Genomic DNA, 24,631 nt, shown 5'->3' on the forward strand with positions numbered 1-24,631 from the left:
TATTCAGGTAGTCTAATGGGTTTCCAGGGATTCAATAATCACATGCTCCAATAGTGGGTTTGGTCTATCACTGAGTGGATATTGTTGGTATTCACTGTGTCCTCTTGTGGTGCTGACAGTGGATCGGTTCAATGGCAGTGAAGCAATGATCTCTGGGATGAGGCGGGTTCACTCTCTTGGGGGTCCCATGTAGTGAGCTTGATGTACAATGCCATCCTCACCCTGGGTTGACAGGTCATGTGCCTGTAAGTGATGCGAATATAATCTTATCAGTGGTCTGTTTAGTCCAAAATGGAATGGTCTCTGCCTGATTATCTTGAGGCTGGTCTGTTCTCAGGCCATGGCATACAGATGCAGACCAGATAGCTGATGCAATGTGTCATATGTATATATGAGTGGAGACAAGATTTACCAAGCGTGACCACAGCAGCAGCTATTTTCCTGTGCCTATACTTCAAGTGGCTGTGCATGTGGTGGACGTGGCCTCCCACAGGCTATAGAACACAGCACATTGATGTATGTAGCAGCCCACTGTCCCTATATCACTGGCCTGCACATCTGCTGGTTTATTCTAAGAGTCACACACATTTTATGGACAGTGCAGGAGTCATGCAGTGCTGCACCTCCTACTGTCTCTCCCCTTATGGTGGATATGAACACCTCACAGGCAGTAAGCTTATCAGTTGCTATGTGTGCTGGGATCACAGCAAATGACATCAGGTACCAGAAGTCTGTTATGTTGCCCTGAGGCCTTATGCTCAGCTGTTTATTTTACAGGGGCCTCTGTAAATGTGAATGCTGATGACCCCTTCCCTTTACTACTCCTGAAAACTGACACTGTCTCATCCAACTGTGCCCCTTTAATGCTGTTATTTGTATCAGTCACGGATGCTCTGTTAATTTCAACTATATATTGATCTGTTGTGCTGGATCTTTCACATGTGGAACATGCAAATGCAGGAAAACATATGACATCATCCTCACACACACACATATACACATGTGGCTCAGTATCTCCCTGTGACATGTATACTTATACAAGTGGAAGCAGATGTATACGATACATTGGAAGATGTATCTTGTTTTGCAGGATTTCACATTTGCAGACCAGAAGTGCAGGTTGGCTGCATTCAATCTCTTTTTATTCAGGCAGTAAGGTGTGTTATAGTCTGCTAAAATTGACATTGATAAACCGGTGCTTTCCCAACTGATATATGCGTCATTGCTGCCAGGTTGGTTCCAACGTTTAAGCCACCACCAGGTATAAGGGACCAATTCCTCTGTTTGTCAAAGAACACAAAAAAAAACCTCTTCAAACTCTTCAAACACTTATTTGTTTGTGGTCTGTTCCTTTGGTAGACTTTGCTACTATGATGTCTTGTACCATGTCTTTTGCCCAAAGTGTCATACTGGTAGTTCACTGTCACGACTGTTGTATAGACCTTATGGCTACCTATGACTTTCATATCCTGCACCAGTCCCTGTCAGATCTGGTGCTGATACTGCTTTCTGTCACTTTTGCTCAAGTAACATATGTCATGTGTGCAGTGAACCTCAGTCTACTAGCTTGAAAACTTTCCTAGGCATTTCATCTGTTGGATGACTATGCTAGCACCTGTACACCTAAGGACAAAACATGTAATTCAGTGAGTATATATGCTGTTCTATGGCACACATATGACTATGACAATGACTTCCCTCTATATGTTCCATGTATAACAGCTGCAGTTACTGCAAATCACATCTTCACCTCCCCCCCCCCCATATGGTACATAAGAATTTAAATACATTCCTGGAATTTACATGACTTGTTCCTCCACCACACAAACAGACACAAATGTGTAATGTTACGTGACCTCATTTACACATACAAAGGCTCCCTGTACATGTGAAGAAGAGTTCCTCACTAACACTTTTTAAGCGCAACTTGGACCAATGGATGGGTAATTTAAAATTCACCTCTGGTCTGGTGCTTATGTCTCTGATGGACAGAGGCATACATCAAATTTGTGGATCACACCTGGATTGGACAGCTAGTCTTATAAAGGCCCTAGTGGTCATTAGCCTAGTATACACTTATGAACTTATGATCCTATGAACGTGTTGCAGGCACAACTAGATTTGTGGTTGTGAGTGAGGTAACTTGCTAGGCAGCACTCTTGTAATTCTGCAGTACTTCTCATTCACAATATTTTACTTCAAACCCTCTGTTTCTCATTCTGTAAGTGATATAACTCAAGATGAAAATGGTGTCTCATGTCTCATATTGAGCTAATAACAGGCAGTTTGGGTGGTGGTTATTTAATTAAGCCAGACAGAGTCAGTGTTTGTGAATCATTTTCTATGCATGATACACCATCTGTGCACACCAGTCAGAGTTGTGCATGAACTGTTTAGCACAAGAAAAGTAACCTCTCTCCTCATGCCTATGTTATTTGTACATGTGCAGTGCACACTTCTCAACTTTTTTCTCAAGAATTCTGAACATAGCCAAAAACAATGAGGGGATAAAGAGCCAGGGTCAGGAGCAGGTTTTACATATTATTGTAATTCATGTGAAATGTTAGTAGAAAAAGAAAGTTTTGTATCAATGTGCATTTTCTGAATAGTAAGAAATATGACATTGTAATGCCTGGAATTATTAAATGAATAAACTCCCCAGTGATTTACCAGGGTATAAATAATAATAATAATAATAATAATCATAATAATAATAATAATACAGCAACAGGGAAATATATCAGCAAAGCCAAGTGCATTCTGCAAAAGAAGGGACAGTTGTGTTTGTTTGGTAGATGATTCACAGATGTATCTCTATGCACTGCTTTTGAGACTGTTAAAAGTAGGGTTTCTAAATGATGTGCCAGGGTCCAGGGAGACCAGAATTTTCCTGTTTTTCCTGTACTGGAATTTTAAAGAGCAAGTGATAGGACAATGCAATGTTCCTGCAAGATGGCTAATGCATATTTTGATCTGGTATAAGGTGCTGAGTGCTGCAACTGGTATCACCAGTTCAGCAGAATAGTGTTGCTCTCTGTATGATGACATGAGGCAGTGCTACCCAAAAATTGCTTTTTCCTCTGGGTGATAGTGGTTAATGAGCCAGAGATGCACTATAAAAATAGTTTTTGTTAAGTAATATGGTCTTTTACTATGGTCACTGTTGGACAGTTATTTATAACAGCTCAGAATTTATTTCACAGCTGCTGAGGACATCAACACAATAAAGTCAGAAACTACAGAAGGTCAGAAACCTCTCCAGGCAGCAAGTATATATATGTTCTGTGGCAATCCACTGTATAAAGACAATCAAATTTAGAACTCTGGTAGTGTTTTTATCGTATGTGTGTGTGGGTGATTATATTTTTCCACTTTGTCATCCTTTCATGAGTTCATTTATGGAAGAAGTGGATCAGCAGGCATATTTACTTCAGTCACTGCCAGATAATGCATCTGGAAATGGGTCACGAGTGCCTACCTGATCTTTCCCTCAGGAAGAGGGCAATGGTTCCTCTGCTGGAGATGACTTGGAGAGGTCACATCATGCACCAATCTGCCTCTCAGAAGGGAGGTGAAGGCTCTTCTGCATAAGGTGAACTGGGGTAATCTAAAGTGTCATCCTGGCATGAGGTGTGGAGATTAGTCATTGCCAAGCTGTACCAGTGGCTGGATGCCTGCATTGATACCATGGAGCACCTCATGGGATGACTGGCAGAGATGTACAACCAGCAGGCCCTGACCATAGTGGAACAACTGACCTATACCACTGTCTAGAAAGTTGTATCCTTTAAAACCCTCCCCATCTTCTCTTCTAATTTGAAAATGAAAAAGGAACTGTATCCCATAAAAAAAACTTCCCCACATCATTCATGGTTTATAATTAATCTTCTTTGTTTACATCTGCATGTTGTTCTTCCATTTTCTACTTCCCTAGCAACACAATTTCCTCCCCTTTTGTATGATGAGCATGGATGCCACTTTGCTTTACATGTCCACATTGGTATATCTGTTAGCCACTGAGCTGAGCTGTGCTGCTTTTCCTGTGTGTAAGAACTGTGCCACTACACTGCAAATAGTGGTGATCACTACCTTCGGCAAGTTAGGAAACCTTAGCTCTGGCATCATTCATATCACCCCACGCACACTGTTGTAGCACGATCCCAAACGTGTTACTATAGCACTGCCCTGCATATTATCACTGCAACTCTGCTATATGATGTGGTCCTTTGCTCCACAGACAGGCACTATCCCTTGACTGCTACTTCTATATCAATAATTAGTTACACAGTGTTTTGAGAAGGACCATCCTCAAATATTAGAGCCATACAAATGCACAGCACTTGTCTATGACACCCGGACTGTGTCTTTAAAGTTTTGATGGGGTAGGCTTACATATAGTAAGAGGAAGTTTTAAGCACACAGGGAACCAGGCTGCAGGGACATATATGTTCTAGGAAGAAGCAGTATTGTTAGTTTCTAGACCAAGGAACAATTATGCAAAACAGTGTGAACTCATTATGGAAAACTAGTCAGAGCTAGTAATACCAAACATGGTTTTTACACACATGTATACTCCACTCAAAAATAGTCAGTTACACCAATCAAATCAAAGTAAAAGTCTTGAAGATGAGGTTTACTGCTTCTTGTAGGGCCACACAAATCATGTAGATTATTGTAGTCCTCAGAAAACTGATGTTTCTTACTGATAGATAAACCTCCTGCCATTTGGGGTCAGAATGGTTCCCTGCTTGCCTTGGTGTTTACATGTTCAATGTTCATAGCATGACAACTCTAATTATAAAAGGAGCACCACTCTTGGGAGATCTGGAGTAAGAGTGAAAGTTACAATAATTCATCAGAAAAGTCCAACTTGGACCAAGGCCAATTTTCAGTGGAGGCCCAGGGAGAAATGCTACAGATGCATGTCTTTGAAACATGGGAGGAAACCCACGTTAATACAGAGAGGACATGCAGGCTCTACACAGAAGGCACTCCAGCCAAGAATCAAACTGGAAAACCTCTTACTGTAAACCAACAACACTACCGCTGCACCACTGTGCCAGCTAATGCATATTTCTCTGTCTCACAGTTCACTTTACAACAACAAGCAGTTTTCAATTATTAATTTAAAGACTTCACCTACCCTTCCCTTATATAAAGTAATCATGGAGGCATATGGTCTGATTCTACCTCAGTTACCAAGCAATTATGCCCTTGGACAACAAATAAAACTCCTCCTGCCCAATGCAGACACAATCCAGCTCAACGTCTTATTTTAAGCAACTAGTATAAACTAGAAGGGAATAAAGCTGTGTATGTTATAGAAAATATGAGCATGGTATTTGCAATTGTTTTCTGTATGTCAACTCATGCAGGATCACAACTAGAGTCCTGTTCTACCTGCCATGCATTATAGCATGCTGAAATTCCATAACTCATCAGTAAGGTAGGCTTTATTAGGCTAGAGGAAATAGGAATTAGAAACTGCACATCTCAAACTGTAAGTTGTAACTTTACTTGCATATCAAGACTTTTGAGAATGATATTTAAACAAATTTACATTCCTTCCCCCCTTCCAAAAAAGTATGCACTCTACAAACAGTGACTACTCTCTCTGGTAAGAGTTCAAGTTCTCAGCTTGTCAGAACACAAATTATACATGATGAAAATACCTATATGAGAAAGTGCAGCTTCTGCAAGGACGTTGAGTCATCAGGCAAAAGGACTTCCATGTCAGGCTAAGTATCCTGTTTCGCACAAAAGAAGTTTGCAGTACTATCAGCAACACATTTCCCACTTTTTTTATCTCCAAAAAAACTGAACACTTTTCCCGTTAGACCTTTATTGTACACATAAGCTGCAAGTTCACGGGGAATTCAGAGTCACCGCCTAATAATTTAGAAATCTTTTCTCATTTAGATTTTGCTATGCACAGCGGCAGCCCTAGTTCCATTTATGGCCCCATATATACCCATACACACACACAGATACACACACACACACACACACACACACACACACACACACACACACACACACACACACACACACACACACACATACAAACACTTTTTTGTGTACAAACTGCTGTTTACAGAACATGTTGATAACTCCATTTTTCTTTATATTCTCTTCTTAGGTTCATATGCTTATGTTGGATTATCTATGTTTTTGATTAGTTTACAGTATTTATAGTATTTCCTTCCTTTGGATCCTTTTGAAAATTCACATTGTCCTATTTCTGACATCCTTTATGTTGCTGATGATGACAAAATGCTTTAAATCCATTTTTGACAGATTTGTCCTGTGCAGGAGATTTCAAAACCAAAATAAAATTTGCCACAATTTTCTTTCCAGACTGGACCATTGTATAACATTTTGGCTATACAGTGTCAACAAATGCTTAGCAGCTTCAGTTTTGTACATTTTTAATAAGGTAAAACACTTTCTTGCATTTTTTGTAAGATCTCTCATAGTAAAGGCTGTTCATTATTACAATTAACAGGTTACAACAAAGATATAGAAATGTATCATTTATTTATCTAGAAAAGCTGCAGTGTAAATATCTGTTGGCCTTCTGTCTTTATACAGCATGTCAAACAATAGATGGTATAACAGTTTTGCCTTGAGAAGAGAACAGCAACGGTTAATGCTACATAACGCACCCAATTTATTTCCTTGTCTAAACTAGATGCATGTGCCTCAGTATCCTGTGTAATCAGGAATAAGGAAACCAATATGACTCAGTAAAGTACACTTGTGCAAGTAAGGTTACCATAACAGTAGATGTTTGAATGATTACTGCTGCAGTAGCCTAAGCTATTTATTTATTTACTTATTTTACATTTGTTTACCAGGAGGCCTGGACAGAAAAGCTCCACACAGTGACATTACAAAAACAGAAATGCAAAATTTCATAAAGAACATAGAAGTGTAACATCATGATGCAATTGTGAGTTACATAGTAGGGACAGAAAAATTCCAATAATTATAAAGAAAATGGCATACAGGTAGTACTAGCTAAATATTGTAACCAGTCAGAGTGAATACGTTTTACAAAATATAATGAGCATAAAATCCAGTGTTAGTTTCTGAAATCCTAGTTATATTATATTCTTATTATTACTATTATATTATTATTATATAGTTAGTTATATCCTGAAAGGATATAACAGCCAGTTAGCTTCTAAAGCTTCAGGTCATCTACCACACACCAAACCATTAGTCAGCTGAAAATGAGCTTCCTAAAAAAAAAGTTTGGGTGCCAAGCCGTTCAGAGGTTTCATGCCAACAGACAGAGGGAGGCTGAGCCCTAAAAGGACAATGCTAATAAAAGAAAAATTAAAAGTTCACACATTGGCAAAAGCAACACACAAAGAATCAAAGGGGATGGAGGGATGGAGTGACTACTGCAGCATTGATCATTTGAACATGTACTCCTATGGTGAGGTTACTTATACAGCTGTACTACATTCATAATATAATTCATTGCTGCAGTAACCTAGGCTATATGGGTAGATTACCATAGGTTACAAATTTTAGGAGGTGGAAGAAAAAGAAGAATTCAGGAACCCCTTGGAAATGGTCCTTACAATGCCTGATCTATACCTAAACAAGGAATCGAGTGTTCAGTGCTTTGTATATGTATGTATCGATGACCAAGTTGATGCTTATACATTGCTTCTAGAATCTGACTTTTTCAGAAAAAAAAAACATAGTTGAAGTCATGGCTCTGGAAGAGTGGACCTTGACCTTGCCTGGAATAGTTTTGTTGTGGTGAGAATAACAAAAGGTAATAGCCTTCGATGACTACTTGATTGTCTCTTCTTCTTACATTCACAAGCAATGAACAATTGACCTAAAAATCTGAAAGATTTAGTTATGTCAGGATAGTACTTGAGTTGTCTATAGACAGCAAAGGTATGGAGTATCATTTCTGCCTCATTTTTAGATTCAGGAAAAAAAAAACAGTGAGAAGGATAGTTTGGCTTAACATAAGCTCAGATGCTACTTTAGGCATAAAAAAGAATTACTTCTCAAAGAAACCCTGTTCCTGAGGAAAATAAGTAAGGGTTAACTCACCATAAGAACTTGCAACTCTACCTTTATTGCAGAGTTCAGAGCAATCAGTAAAACTGTTTTCCATGTTAAGAACATCAAATCAGCCAAGTTAAAATAGAGCAATTGTTAGCTTTTCTAACACAAAACTAAGATCCCAAGGAGGGTCCACCTGTTTTAAATGTGACCTCTTGCTCAAATCCCATTTCAAAACAATTTTAGCATGAAAATATATTGAAAGAGGTGTTTTCATGGGCAGACATGCAGAAATTGCTGATAACAAGAGAAGAGAATAACTAGCTCTCAATGGGTGATGGCTATGTTTTTGTCACCAACCAAAAAAACTTTTTTGATTTAATAATATATTTGATTATGATTTTCTAGTGGCAGGCTTTTTTGCCTCATTCAGTAGCTGCTGCACATCCTCAGTAAACAGGTGCCCAAAAGGAATTAAGACAATATCATCAGGATAGTGAATTGAAGTTGACTGGAGTCAGGTTGTATAAAAAAACTGTGATCTTGTGCAAGTAGATACAGTCTGTGAGGAAGCTTGTGGTAATTTCCCCTGGCCATTTCCAAAAGAAGGTAGAACCATTGTTGCTTGGGTCAGAATGGAATCACCACAATGAACTTGAAGGAATCTTTCTGAATCTTCTGAAGTACCCTGGATATTAGTGAAAAAGGTAGAAAAACATACAGGAATTTTCCTGTCAAAAAGAAAATAAAAGCACTTGTCTTCCAGGCCTTCTTGTATAGATTCCTGGAGCAGAATCTTGAGAGTGGATTGTTCAGAGAGGAGGAAAATAGGTCTACTTGAGGAACTTCCCACAGATGGATCAAATCTTTGAAGACCCCCCCCCCCCAAAATTTAGTTTCCATTATTGAGAATCTTCCCTTGTCCTACTCAGCTTTTCTGCCACACAGTTTTGCTCAAATGGAATGCAGAATACCTGTAGAGTGAAAATGTCCTGTGAAGCAATATCCCAACCTGACATGGCCAGTCTGTAATGGGAGTATGACCTGGTTCCCCCTTGCTTGTTGACATTACTCTGGTATTGTCTGTAACAACTTGAACAGGAACTGGGGAATAAAGATGATTCAGAGAGTACAGTGGCATGATCGGGGGAAGCATCTATTTTTTTTACATGCAAAATGTATATGTATATAGTTATATATATTTTTAAATTGCCAAATGGTCTAATGTTTTTATTTTTTATATATTTCTAGTCATGTAGTATATTGTCTTGGATAAAATCACAAACTTAATAATCTGGTTAAATAAGAGGTCCCACATCATTATTAATTTCATGTAAAGTACATAAGGGATATATTATTATGACAGCTAATAGGTAGGGCAGAACCAGCTCGAATGTCACACTGATGGGGGAAGGGATGTGAATTTAACATGTATACCAATACACTGTGTTTTACAGCACAATAAACCACTTCCTTGCCTGATAAAAATATATATATATATATATATATAATTAGAGAGCTTGTGAGGAAACTATTAGGCTAGGACTAGGAGGCTATAACATCCTAAGTCTAGACAGAGATGCCAAAAAGGGAGGCAGAGTTCCAATTCTATTTAAAAACACAAATCCTCCAGCCTCTGCAAACCCCACTTCCCAAATTTCTGAATGCAGAAACATTAGGCTTTGTTTTATCCCTAACAAACAAAAAAAGAATCAACATCCCCTGCAGTTATATCCCTCCAGGAAATAACTCTCCTATAATAGAGGAAATCTTACAATGGGCTACAGTCAACCTGCCCCAAGAAACTATCCTGTTATCAACATCCCCTGCAGTTACATCCCTCCAGGAAATAACTCTCCTATAATAGAGGAAATCTTACAATGGGCTACAGTCAACCTGCCCCAAGAAACTATCCTGTTATCAACATCCCCTGCAGTTACATCCCTCCAGGAAATAACTCTCCTATAATAGAGGAAATCTTACAATGGGCTACAGTCAACCTGCCCCAAGAAACTATCCTGTTATCAACATCCCCTGCAGTTACATCCCTCCAGGAAATAACTCTCCTATAATAGAGGAAATCTTACAATGGGCTACAGTCAACCTGCCCCAAGAAACTATCCTGTTATCAACATCCCCTGCAGTTACATCCCTCCAGGAAATAACTCTCCTATAATAGAGGAAATCTTACAATGGGCTACAGTCAACCTACCCCAAGAAACTATCCTGTTATCAACATCCCCTGCAGTTACATCCCTCCAGGAAATAACTCTCCTATAATAGAGGAAATCTTACAATGGACTACAGTCAACCTGCCCCAAGAAACTATCCTGTTATCAACATCCCCTGCAGTTACATCCCTCCAGGAAATAACTCTCCTATAATAGAGGACATCTTACAATGGGCTACAGTCAACCTGCCCCAAGAAACTATCCTGTTATCAACATCCCCTGCAGTTACATCCCTCCAGGAAATAACTCTCCTATAATAGAGGAAATCTTACAATGGACTACAGTCAACCTGCCCCAAGAAACTATCCTGTTATCAACATCCCCTGCAGTTACATCCCTCCAGGAAATAACTCTCCTATAATAGAGGAAATCTTACAATGGGCTACAGTCAACCTGCCCCAAGAAACTATCCTGTTATCAACATCCCCTGCAGTTACATCCCTCCAGGAAATAACTCTCCTATAATAGAGGAAATCTTACAATGGGCTACAGTCAACCTGCCACAAGAAACTATCCTGTTAGGTGACCTAAACCTAGACTGGCTAGCCTGCGACACTAACAATCCCTCAAACCATGTTAACTTATTTGGATACTCACAACTAATCCAAAAACCCACCAGAGTTTACAAAGAATCTCAAAAACAATCAATCCTTGATTGGACTTTAGTAAATTTCCCCAAGCAAAATTACCATGTGGGCTGCCGACCTGATGAATTTAGCGATCACTGCCCCACATTCCTCCTTCGTAAACAGGTAAACATACCCAAACCCATACTGTATAAGGAAACTAGAGATGAACACAAGGTAAATCCACAAATTCTTAACAGTATGTTGCAACAATGTAACTGGCACCCACTACAAACTCTGGCATTAGACCAGGCAGTTGAGCTTTTCAATAGTACTTTTATGAATGTTCTTAAGACAGTAGCTCCCATTAGAAAACTTAGAACTAAAGTAAACTATGCCCTTTGGCTGAATAGGACCACAAAAGCCTTACTAAAAGCCAGAGACAATGCCTGGAAGATCTAGAAAAAGAATAACACTAGCCTAGACAGACAAAATTATCAGCAACTTCAGAATCAGGCCAAAAAACAAACAAAACTGGATAAACAAAGCTACTTCCTAGGTATCCAAAACCCCTCCAAAGTTCTGGCAAGCTATCAATTCCCTTCTGAAACCCGGCAAAACTACCACCCCGACTCCCAGCACCAACACTAATAATGACAGCATAGCTTCTCAGTTTAACCATCACTTCACAGAATCTATTCTGTCATTATCTACCCAGCTATCTATCAATAACTCTATATCCACCCCCACTATAGATCACAATAATATACCTTCCTTTACACTCTCACCTGTATCAACCTCCATAATTAAAAAAATACTCTCAAAACTAAAATCTACCACTCTTGCAGCAGATGGTTTACCTGCTAATTTCCTAAAATTAGCCACAGAGTCCCTAGCCTACCCTGTCTCAATTCTGATAAACTGCTCCATACAAGAAGCGTACATCCCCCAACTATGGAAAGTGTCATATATTATCCCCCTACACAAAGGCAGCAACTCCTGTGAGCTATCAAACTACCACCCCATTGATATCCTAGCCCCACTGTCCAAGCTCCTTGAGAAATGTATTCACACTCAAGTGATGCACTTCTTAACCTCACATAATCTCCTCTCCTTCACACAGCATGGCTTCCTCCCAAACCACAGTACAACTCCTGCTCTTCTCTCCTTTACCAGCCAGGTTAATCAACTCAGAAATGACAACAACTTCCTATCAGCCATATTCTTAGATCTATCTAAAGCATTTGACATGGTCTCACATAACCTACTTTTAGACACTCTATCATCCATGTCCTTTGCCCCCTCCACTACTGCCTGGTTCAAAAACTATCTCTCTGATAGGAAACAATCAGTCAAATGGCAAGGTGTACTATCACCTTTACTACCAACTACCATAGGTGTTCCACAAGGCTCAATACTGGGGCCTCTACTGTTCACCAATTTCACCAACAACTACACACCTCTACCCTGCATGCATCACTTGTACAGTACGCAGATGACTCCACCCTAATCTGCTCAGCCCCATCCCTAACCACTCTTCAAAAGCTTACCCAGGAATCCTTCAGCTCCATTGAAAAATGGATTACTGATATCCAACTGATTCTAAATCCCAACAAGACCAAATTACTCCTATTCACCCCCAACAAATCCAGAGCTATACCTCTTTCCTTCACTATCATATCCAAAAACAGCACCACAATTTCTCCCTCCCCTCATACTAAGCTCCTTGGTGTTGAAATAGATAAAGATCTTCACTTTGATGTCCATATCGCTCAAACCATTAAAAAAGTACATAAAAAATTAGGAACTTTATACAAACACAAAACCTTCCTATCAGACCAAGCACGAGTCACCCTAGCTCAAGCCCACCTTTTGTCTACCCTAATGTATGCATCACCAGTCCTAACCCACATCAGGAAAACAGACCTGAACAAACTAAAGTCATGTTACAATAAGATTGCAAAATTCGCCAATAACTCTACTTTTAGAAGCCATCACTGCCTTGCCCTAAAGGAGCTACAGTGGTTAGAACTTCCTCAGTTAATTAGTTACCACCAGCTAGTGCTCACCTTCAACATCCTAAAGAATCCCCACAAGACTCCAGCCCTAAACCAATGACTAAACCAATATTCAGCAAACCATCCTCTCCACTCATCCAACAAAACCCTTCTATGTATATCCAACAATACTCAAACCTCTTTTCTATCATACCATAGCTAGAAAGTGGAATAAGCTCCCCCAGAATATCTCTTCAGCACCATCTATCTCATGTTCAAAACGTCACTTAAATCAGACCTCTTGCATTCCTGGCTCTGTCCTTGCATCACATAAATTATTTCCTGCTCTCCTCAAATCTTTCCAACCTTCCTCTCGTCTCTGCTTACTGTCTCTATAATGCAGTACTAAAAACTCCTCAAATACTGCCATACAGGGCCTACTATGGATAAATTAAGCTTACTTGGTTCAAACCATTGTAAATTTATTATGTCTTGTGTGATGTCTCTTTTGATTGTATTGTTTAATGTGGAATTTCTTCTCCCAAAGCCTCAAATACTGTCATCCAGGGCCTACTATGTATAAATTAAGCTTGCTTGGAACAAGCCACTGTAAATTAATTATTTCTTGTATGACATATCTTTTGATTGTATAATTACCACTGTACATATTGTTTAATATGGAGCTTTTCTCCCCAGGCCTCCACTGTAAATGGACCTCGTTCCAGTCGGACTTTCCTGATCAACAAATGTAAAATAAGAATAAATAAATAAAATTATTCTGTTATTTGTATTTTATTTGGATCGCTTGTCTGTGTACTTAATAAAGGATTTTTGACTGGAAACAGACTGTCTACCCTACTTGGATTTATTTTGAATACTTAGCAATGCTGTATAATATTTCAAATTATATATTTGTTATTATTTTTTGACTTAAGATGAGTTTAAGTTCGCTACTTCTACTACCATTATCTGATCTGAGTAATATACAGTGATTAACTTGATATATATATATATATATATATATATATATATATATATATATATATATATATATGGGTCTAGGTTAGAAGATCGACAGCCGACATCACCGACAATGGATTAGCGGGCGGCAGATGATTGACATGCGGAAGACCGACGCTATGGATGAAAACACCGATGGCAAGGATAGTGACTTGGAAAGAAGGCTGTGTGAGTATGCGGTGGTGACGGACGTTAGGGTGCGAGTAAGGTAAGTGTGGATAGTGACAGTCTGTGGGGATAGGGGTGGGTTTAGTGATTTAGGGTCAGTGCGCGGGTTAGGTAAGTGTGCGGTAGTAGTATTTTTGGGTTAGGGGCGGGTTAAGTGAGTTAGGACGCGGGTTAGGTAAGTGTGCGGTAGTAGTATTTTTTGGGTTAGGGGTGGGTTAAGTGAGTTAGGGTTAGGGCATGGGTTAGGTAAGTGTGTGGTAGTAGTATATTTTGGGTTAGGGGGTTAAGTGAGTTAGGGTTAGGGCGCGGGTTAGCTGAGTGTGCGATAGTGACGGACCTTAGGGTAAGGGTTTGGGTTAGGGTTGTACATAGTTGTGTATGTGAGGTTTAGTGTGGGTTTGTGAGGATTTTGGTGTGCTTGTGTTCTGTGTGTGGTTTTGGACAGGGATGTTTTTGTTAGTTGATTGTTGTTATTGTGGTGTGTGCAGCGTATGGGGTTTCATGTTTGTGGACCGTCGGTTATTTGTTTGTCGGGCATGTGAGGTTTCGTGTTTATGGTTTGTCGATTATGTGGTGTCGATGTTTGTGTTGTCGGTGAAAGCAGCTATCGATGTTATAACCTAGAACCATATATATATATATATATATATATATATATATATATATGTGTGTGTGTGTGTGTGTGTGTGTGTGTGTGTGTGTGTGGATTGAAAATCTTCCACACATAGAAGTTTCTTACACTGTTTTTTTTTTTCAATATTTATTTGCTTGCATCTGTCCTTTGTGTCCGACACACTTTTGTGCTTTTATTCCTCCTGAAACTGCTCCCCATTCAAAGTCTGTGATATCTGTGGTGACTGACTGCTTTGTAACAGAGAGGGAAAAGCGGAGACCTGGATTTAAGGATATTTACTGTCTTCACCAAATGATTTTCCTTCTGACAAACCACAACACTAGGATTTGAAATCGATGTTGGTGCTGTGATCAAAGAAACTTCAGATACCTTTGGTTCTTTCTCATATGGAACCATGCCAAGGGTATCATGAGAATCATAAATGCCATGAGACTCAAAATCCTGAGGTATTCCCTCACAGTGAATGAAGTCTGAGTGGAAAACTTTAGAAATAAATCTAGATCCAGATCTGTTTTTTTCCTGTGGAAGAAAAGCTCTTTGAACTGAGGTGTCTAGGTGACACCTCAGGAATATAATCCCATGTGAAAGAGATAAAAAATACTTTTGAATGTTATCTTGAAATCCCAGCTTGTGCAAGGGATCTTTCAGCCAAGTGAGAGATGCCTGACACTTTGAAAAAGACTCTGTAAAGATAAGCAAGTTGTCTCGATATGGAAAATATGGATATCCTATAGCCTGATAAAGAGCTATAACTGGAGCTAGACTCTTTGTGAACACCCTTGGTGCAGTGGATAGTTCAAAGGGAAAGGCAAAGAACTGATAATGTGCTCAAGACATACAGAACCTTAAGAAACTGCTGAAGTCTGGATGAATATGGATGTGATGATAATCATCTTTTAAATCTAGAGTCACTAGGAAACTTTAATGAGGAAAAATAGGTAACAGGTAACAGATTGTGAAGTAACAGCATTTTTAACTTGGGCATGTCACAAGCAAATTTAGGAAAGGAAGATCCAGAACTGGTCTCCAAGCATTTTCTCTCATTAGCACTAAAAACACCCTTGAATAAAAATATTTTCTAACTTGTGAAGTAGGAACTGGTTCTATCACTCCTTGGGCCTGCATGTGATGAAAAACAGGTAGAAATAAAAGAGTCTGGTCTGGTAGGTGAAGAATTTCCCCCTGGAGAGGAGGAATATCCTCCCATTGTTATCTATAACCTTGATGAGTGATATTCATAACCCATTTGTCTAAAACTACCTGTTGCCAAAGAGAAACATGTATATTCAGGCTTTCTGGAAGGAAAAGAAGACTGCCAGGGTATGTGTGTATGTGGAAATGTAAGATCCCTTCATAGGGTCATAGGAAGTTACTAGGCTATTGACCCTGAGGCCTTTACAAGCTTAGCCAAGAATTTAGTCCAGGTTTGAACAACTCAGCACGCTATGACATTGTCCAGCAGGGACACAGGTCAAATCCCAGGGTTGTATTTTCTGTTCTCCATCCAGTTATTCAGGTTGCACTTAAAAAGGGTTGATAAGGTACTTTCTTAATGTGGAGAGGGAGTCTGTTCCACAAATGGGGGATTCTCTGGGACACAAATCTGTCCTGCCAACAAGTCCTGTTGATGTCACAGACCAGGTTAAGATCACACATGCAGGTTACTCTAGTGGAGCTTGACTTGTGAATATGCAACAGTACTATCAAAGTGGGGTTTGAGATTGCTTTGTATGCCAGACAGAGGTCACCTCTGAGGAGTCTGTAGGAGACTGAGTAGAGGGACAGGGCCTTTAGCCTATCTGTGTAGGGTAGATGTTTGAGGCCCTGGATTCTCCTGGTGAGGAACCTCTGTGGTGTCTCCAGCTGCTGCATGTGCTTTGTGAGGTACATGCCAAAAGGGGCTTTGTACTCAATAATGGGTCTTATAAGGGAAGAATATAGGGATGTTATGACAACCTTGTCCCTGGATGAGCCATGTCGAGAGCGTCCATACAATGAAGGCAATATTTATTTATTTATTTTATTTATTTGCAGTTGTTTAACCAGGATAGTCCATTGGACCTAATGAACCCATTTTCAATGGAGTCCTGGGGAGAAAAGCTCCTAAATACATATTACACAAAGATTAATATACACACAGATTGCATGTACATTACAGAGGTAAACAAACTATGCTTAATATACTCTTAAAAGCTCCTAAATACATGTTACACAAAGATTAATATACACACATAGATTGCATGAAGATTACAGAGGTAAACAAACTAAGCTTATTTTACACACACACAGACTGCAGGTTCATTACAGAGGTAAACAGACTGATGAAAAGTATTTCAATCAAAGGAAATGATATCAAAATTTTTTTTCCAGTTGGAATGAGGATAGGTAGTTAGATGGAGTAGGGTCAGGAGTTACTAGGTACTAGAGACAGGCAAGAATTTGTTATCTGGAATTTGAGAAAGGAAGGGAGAGGGTGAATGAAGTAGAGTGTTGGTAATGAGGGATGGGAGCAGGAGCATTCCCATGTGGAAGTTAGATGAGAGTGGAGTGATTTTTTAAAGGATTGGAGGCTAGTAGTGGTACGAATGGAGGGGGGGGGAGGGAGTTCCATAAGCGAGTTAAAGAGTGTGACAGGAGGTATTGTCCTGGGGGGTGGAGTGGTCAGTAAACTTCTATAAGGTTTTGATTATTAGATCTGAGAATTATTTGTGTGTGGTGCATTTTAAAGGTAGTGGCGAGGGAGGGACAGAGGGAAGGCTGGAAGATGAGTTTATGGGCATAGGGGAGCTGAATGTAGGATAGGTAGTTTGGTAGTTCTAGCCAGTTTAGTTTGTGGAGAGATTCACAGTGATGTGTTGATGATTTGTTGCTAGTGGCGAATCTGGCAATTTTATTGCAGCAAGAAGACAGTTTGGTTTTGAGAGATGATTGTAGATTTGTTAGAAGGGGGGCTCCATAGAGAAGGGAGGGTAAGAGAAATGTAGTAGAGAGAGTAAATTTGGTAGTTGAGGTGAGAAACCGATTTTGTCGGTACAGCATACCAAATTTTTGGTGGGTTTTTTTTATGTTTAGTAGTAGATGGGAGTTGAATTTAAGCCTGTTGTCGATTTGAACTCCTAGTAGTTTGGCTTCAGATACCAGTTCAAGAGGTGTTGAATTTTGGCTGGTGATGGAGAATAAATTTTGATCGAAGTTCTTGGTTTTGGAGGAGGTAAAAATCATAAGTTTAGTTTTACTAGCATTGAGTGCAAGATGGTTGTCTTTCATCCATTGCTCTGTGGTAGAGAAGGCATCTTGAGTTAGTTTTAAAAGAGTTTGGGATGGATGGGGCAGCACAGATGATTGTGGAATCATCTGCATATTGGATAATGCTAGTAAGAAGGATGGAGTGGTAAAAGTCATTAATGAAAATATAGAAGAGAAGGGGTCCTAGTATGGAACCTTGAGGGACACCTGTGGGGGTGTTGAGGAAGGAGGAGGTGGCCTTATTCCATTTGACTGCTTGTTGCCTATTGGAGAGATAGCTGGTAAACCATTTGAGGGAAGAGGGTGAGAGGTTTAGGTTATCTAGTTTAGTAAGAAGAAGATTATGAGAGATAGTGTCAAATGCCTTAGAGAGATCGAGAAGGGTGGTAGATACAGTGAAGCCAAGATCTCTAGCTTTATTCACAGTTTCAAGGAAGGAAAGGAAAGCAGTCATAGTGCTATGATGGGGTCTGAATCCATGTTGGGTAGGGGTTAATAGGTTGTTGTCCAAGAGATGGGGCAGGAGTTGAAGGTGAATGCATTTCTCTAGGATCTTAGAAATGGGAGAGAGGATGGCGATGGGACGGAAGTTGGAAATATTAGTATTGTTACCTCCTTTGTGCAGGGGAATGATATAAGCTTTTTTCCAGATTTGAGGAACAAGACCTTCTTGGATAGAGCAGTTGATTAGGATACTGATAGGGAGGGCAATAGCATCAGCAGCTATGCTGAGGAAGTATGAGGGAATGTTATCAGGGGCATTGGTGCAAGGTTTTAGTTTCTGTAGGAGTTTTCTTATAGTAGAAGTAGGAATAGGTTTAATGAAAAATGGTGGGGGTTGAGAGGGTGAGGAGTGGGAGAAGGAAGTAGGAGGGGGAGGTGGGAGAGGAGAAGTGGTGGTAAGAGGTGGATTGTTATTTGAAGAAGAAGTGGAGGTAGGAGGTGGATTATTATTTGAAGGAGGTGGGAGAGGAGAAGTGGTGGTAAGAGGTGGATTGTTATTTGAAGAAGAAGTGGAGGTAGGAGGTGGATTATTGTTTGAAAAGAAGAGGTAAGTTTTGAGATGGAGTCAGTGAAGAAAAAATTGAATTGGGTAGCTAGATCAGAGTCTTGTATGTTTGGGGAGGGGTTAGGGTTTTCTGTATTACCGGGTTTTAGGAGGGTAGTTATACCTCTCCAGAACTTCTGTGGGTTGGTTTTATGGTTGCTTTGAAGTTGGATGAAGTAGTTTCGATGGTCTGATGTGATAAGCTTTTTAACTGAGTTACGAAGTGTTTTGTATTCATTGAGGTTAGTTATAGATTTGTTTCTTTGGAACTGTGTCCAGGCTTTATCTCTAAGTCGCATGGTGGCTAGTGTACTTTTGGTTAACCAGGGGGTGGTTTTCCTTTTTATTCTTTTAGTAATTAAGGGAGCATGATTGTTAAGGAGATGTAAGAAGGTAGTATTAAAGTGAGTTATAGCATCTTCAAGTGGTAGAGATTTTAGGGGGTACCAATTAAGTGATTTGAGGGTATCAGAGAAAGTTTCTGGGTTAAAGTTTCTAAGGGTTCGAGTAGTTAAGTAAGTATGAGTAGCTAGCAAGGGAGAAAGAAGACGTCTAGTGAAGATGGGAAGGTGGTCACTGAGGGAGTCAGGGAGGGTTCCACTGTCAGGATAGTTGTGGGGGTGGGAAACTAGAATCCAGTCTAAAATGCTGCCACTTGTGCAGTCTTTAGATGGCCTGGTTATGGAGTTAATGAGTTGAGAGTAGTTGTATAGGCTGATATTGAGGGGGGTGAGCAGGGGCCACCTATGGTGGTCAAAAGTCAGTTTAGTATCAACCTGGGTGCCCAAGTCCCTCACGACTGATTGCATTTCAATGTGATAATTTGTGATAATTAAACAGTCATTCTGACTTTTTCAGCTGTCCTTTGTTTTAGGGAGTTCCTGAATTGGTTTTGAACCCTTTTGCCATTTCTTCATGAAATGCCTGTTTGCCCACATTTTTTGAGACTTTATTTTATTTTTTCCAAAATTTGGATGAGGGGCTAGAGAATCCTTAGAAATTTTAGAAAAGGAGGGCTGAAAACTCTTAAGAGATCCCCTGCATCAGCTTACCTCTCATCACACTTTTTGATCACCTCTGTAACAGTGGGGTCAAAATCTAAATCTCTGTCCAAGGTAGAATTTAAATATCATTTTAATATCATCTGGGAGGTTCTGCGAACACAACCAGGTCCTTTGAAGAAGTATCAACTGAATCATATACACATTGTAATCAATAAATGGTGACTTGTACATAAATTAAACTATAACCCCGGGATTCATGAAGCTCTGCGCAAGGCCAGAGTAAGGCTTGCACCGGCCGTGCGGCGTATATATGGAGTAGTAGCGGCATGTGCATATTAATAAAGGCGTGCAGCTGCCACAGCCACATGCATAGGAAACATGCGCGAGTGCATGGGGAGTATCGAAGTTGCTCACGGAGGCGTGTCAATGTCGGCTGTCGATGAGCAACTCAAACTGCTGAATATTATATTCCACCTGCAATAGTAATCGCACCTATCAGTGTCCGTGGATACTGAAACATTTGCAAAGCATGCAAGATAGTTCCTGCGAACAGAAAAATGAATAAGCAAACACAAATGCACGGTAGGGAATAACGGGTCCCTAATCCTTGAACAAATGACATGGAAAACCGTGTGCCCGTAGTCCAACGTAGTGTAGATAGCTATACCATGTGGAAGTGAAACGCATCATATGTTACCGCGCCGCCAGTAGGTACGTCCAGCCCAATGGAGAGGGTCACCAGCTGACCCATAATGTGAGGGAGGGTACATAAGTGGGCAGATGTGTCCATAACAAAATACATGAGGAGAAATGTAGATTTATGTCCGCATTTCTCATACCAAATGTGATAGGAAATAGAATACGCATGTAAACAAAACAGAAGGAGCATATAAACAGCATGATCCATAACATTGACTAAGATTACCACCTGTCCTAGTTTGCGAGAGACAGTCCCACTGTGGGCAGATGTGTCCTGACACAAACTTGTAAAAATGGCAAATGTCTAGAGATTATAGGACATAATTATTCCTTAGATGTTATGTAATAGTTGCAATAAAAGAGTTTCTCTGTATGTATATTACATAAATGTCATAAGAAGCAGAATAAGCCACCAAAATGCTACAAGAATAAGCTTAGATATAGGCAAGAATTGTAAGTTCTATCTGCCGAACTGACCGTGGGTATGTGTCAGCCTGTAAAATGTGATGTGTTCACTGCAAATGTCACACTGTGGCCAATTGAAAAGGTGGAAACCCTACTGTCGACTGTGGGGAGGCATTGTCCACAACAGTTTGATATGTGTAAGGAATAGCTTGGACATAGGAAAAGGTGCCATCCTACCAATGAGTGCAACAGGCTGGCAAAATCTGGAAGTCAGCGGTATAAGCCGAATTTCTATGTGACACAGTCGAATGGGTAGTACCCGGGTATACCAACCAAGTAATGAAAGTTAAGTATGGGCGTGTACCTATGTGCGTGAGGTATAGCATGTGGAAAGCAAACATGGCAGGGTAGTCCACACAACCATAAAGGTACCTGACACATGTAGGGTATTCAATGTATTACTCTGGCCGTGTCATGGGCCAACAACCGAAGTAGTGATCTATGGGGTGTAAGGAATTTGTGTGTGAGGGGTGGATGGGTAATGGTAAAATCTTCCAAGGCGATACTGTGTCATATGCAGAAAAGGTGAACCTGAGGTGTACAAGGGGGCAGTGGGTGCAGCTGAAAGAAACACAAACACATGTAGAAACAGCTGCAAAACAAGCAGGCAGGCCATAGTGTAGAACACAATCCCACAAACGTATGAATATGGAAATGTGTGATACAAATGTATAGATATGTCACCATCACATACCCACAGATTGGTCCTGATGGAACTGGCGATAACAAATGCAACACTCCTGGATGCATAATGGCCTACCCAGCATCCCCTCCACATCACACAACCTGCTCCCATACCAGAACGTCCACCAAATCCAGCCGTACTTGGCCTACTGGTTCGTTACATAGTGATCCCTACGCATATGTAGTAGGTAGTGTCACCCTAGGCAGTTTCAGGATTGCAAACCATGTATCTCTTGCATGTAAAGCCACAAAAATCTTCGGAATTTGTCTTGTTTTGGTCTTGTCAAATTTTTGGGATATCCCTCATGGGATAACTAACCTGTGTAAATAGTAGAATGGGTATGAAGACACTGTGCAATCTTGTAGATATCTGGACACAAGTCAGAATGTGCAGTAGAGGTCCATGACACTGTCCAGCCCGAAGTGGTCATGCATAACCTACTACCCAGGATAAAACACTTTCCCGTGACGCACGTGTCCCAACATGAATAGGCTGTGAGATCCCCATTATATCTCCAGTTGGCCTTTGAAAGGTACCTGTGGCTAGTATTCACAAGTTTACACATACCTTCGTGTCCACTGGGATGGGTTCCCCTCTGTTGTTTCTGGTTCTTGGGCATGGCCGGCACAGCTCTACTATTTGCTGTAAGATGTCCCTGTCCACCCTGTAATGCTCTACTATCTCCAGATCATGTAGCCCCTGGTAGGTTACCCTTGGTCTGAACACTCTTCTCCTCCTCCAAGGCCTACGGTGGTTGTCGGCATCATCCTCCACAACACCGTCGGTCTGTAACACATGCTGATGTATCACAGCTATGGCAGCTCCCAACATGTACATTTTAAAAGTTCCCCGTCTGTTTACACCTATGGTGCAGTGTTCAGGAATACACAGGTGTGTGTTGGGTGCTTTCACACTTTATACTATTTTGCTGTGAACACTGATGATGTCATAGGGTGTGTATTTATCATCGTGACTACAGGGTATCTTCTGTGTTTTATTACCGGAACCACTATTGTGCTGCCTTTGGTGTTGCATTACATTTGGCTGCTGTATATTACCTCCTGCCATTCACTTTACATTTGTGCACGTTACACCTACCATTTGCTGGCATGCATTCAGCTGCCTGCTTTCATTTGTACTTCCCTAGACCTGGCTTATCTTGCATAATGTGTTCTATTGCCGGTCTACTGTGGGTTTGCTTTGCTCTGCTATGACAGTTCTCCTATCTTTGCATTCCAATTCCTCCCCTCCTTTCTTTGCAATCCTATGCCTCCCCTATCCTGTTTTGCAGGTTTCTGCATGCAGGCTTGTCTACTGCCATCGACTGGCCGCCGTGAGTTGATTGGTGTTAATTGCTCAGTAGTACACCAATTACCCTACTTCGGCATTTCCTTCTTTTCTTCCCCTGACCTTCCTGTTTGTGCTATTGTTTGTGGCGCGTGCATCTGCTTACTGGGTTTCAAGCACGTTTTTATCCCCGTACACATGTGCTTTTGGGCACCATGTGCGCTCTCAGCTAAACAATTCTATACCTTCCTCCCCACCCCTGTCCTGCAGCTTTGCTTAGCAATGGCCAGGCCAGATTTGCATTGCTCCAATGTGCTTACTGATATGGTGGCACACCCCTCTGCTGATGTCATGTGTCACCTCTAAGACACTCCTCGGTGTTATAGCGCTGTGCTGTCTGGTACATCCTTCATCCGGAGGGGCGTTTGCGATTCAGTATTACCTGCCTCATTTGCATGGCATTGACTACTAATTCATAGTTACAGTGCCAAACACTGTCACGGGCCCTTGGCAACCCTTGTGCCTTGCTTGTGGTGTACCATGCCTACCACTGCGTATTATGGTGAAATCCTGATTTGTCTTACATTGCGATTTTATGACATTTGTATATATTTTCTTTATATTCCTGTTTGCTCACGCATGCCCTGCAGTTGTACTGTGTGTTACTGTGGACATGACATTAAATGTTGTTTTTTAGGTGTTGTTCATCTTTTCTTGTGCCATTGGCTGTGTATTTAGCCATTAACATATGTTAACTTTGTAATACATGAGTTTGGTCCGCTTCCATAGCTCCGATGTTCTGTTTGGGAAAATGTAAACCGTGTTTTTTGGTTTACATTTCCATGGGCTTACACTACGCCTGCACCACTTCGTGAATCGCTGTATGCCTTCATTAGCATGATGCGACACTGCGCATGGGGTGATTTGCATACCTATGTCGAGAGCTGCGCAGATCTGGCATACGCCGGTAGTGCATGTGGAATTGGTTTGTACCTGAATCACTCGGCGGACATATTTGGCATTATCCCACATACACTATGCCTGCGCCTGGCACAAGCTTCATGAATCCGGGGGTAAATTATTTAAAGAAGAATTTTCCTCACAAGAAGAAACTTCAGACAAAACATTTGTCATAGTTTTGACAATTAGACAGAACAAAACTTAACATATGAGCCTGACAGTTCAAAATGCTGAAACTCAAAGTTGCAAAAGCATACACTTTCCCCATACTTATCAATAACCTTCCTATCCTTATCAGAAAGAATTGGATTGAAACTGACTAAATGTCTAGCAGCAGTATGGTTAACTAAAGCTATAGGTGGTAAGTCAGGTTTGGGAAGAGACTGAGAAACATTATACTTCCTGTCTTTTTAGGGCAGTTGTTTCTCAGGAAATTTGTAGACAGTCACACACACATCCTCCAAAGTTAACAGAACTGAGGAAATAGGTGAAGGTTCTGGAAATTCCTTCTGTAACAGCTCATAGTATTTTCTGAGAGAGTGAGAAACCTCAATGTTCCCCCACTAAAAATATCAGTTCATTCTGGA

This window comes from Protopterus annectens, chromosome 7.part0, assembly GCF_019279795.1.
Source record: "Protopterus annectens isolate FY-2018-M chromosome 7.part0, PAN1.0, whole genome shotgun sequence".
Classification (NCBI taxonomy): Eukaryota; Metazoa; Chordata; order Ceratodontiformes; family Protopteridae; genus Protopterus; species Protopterus annectens.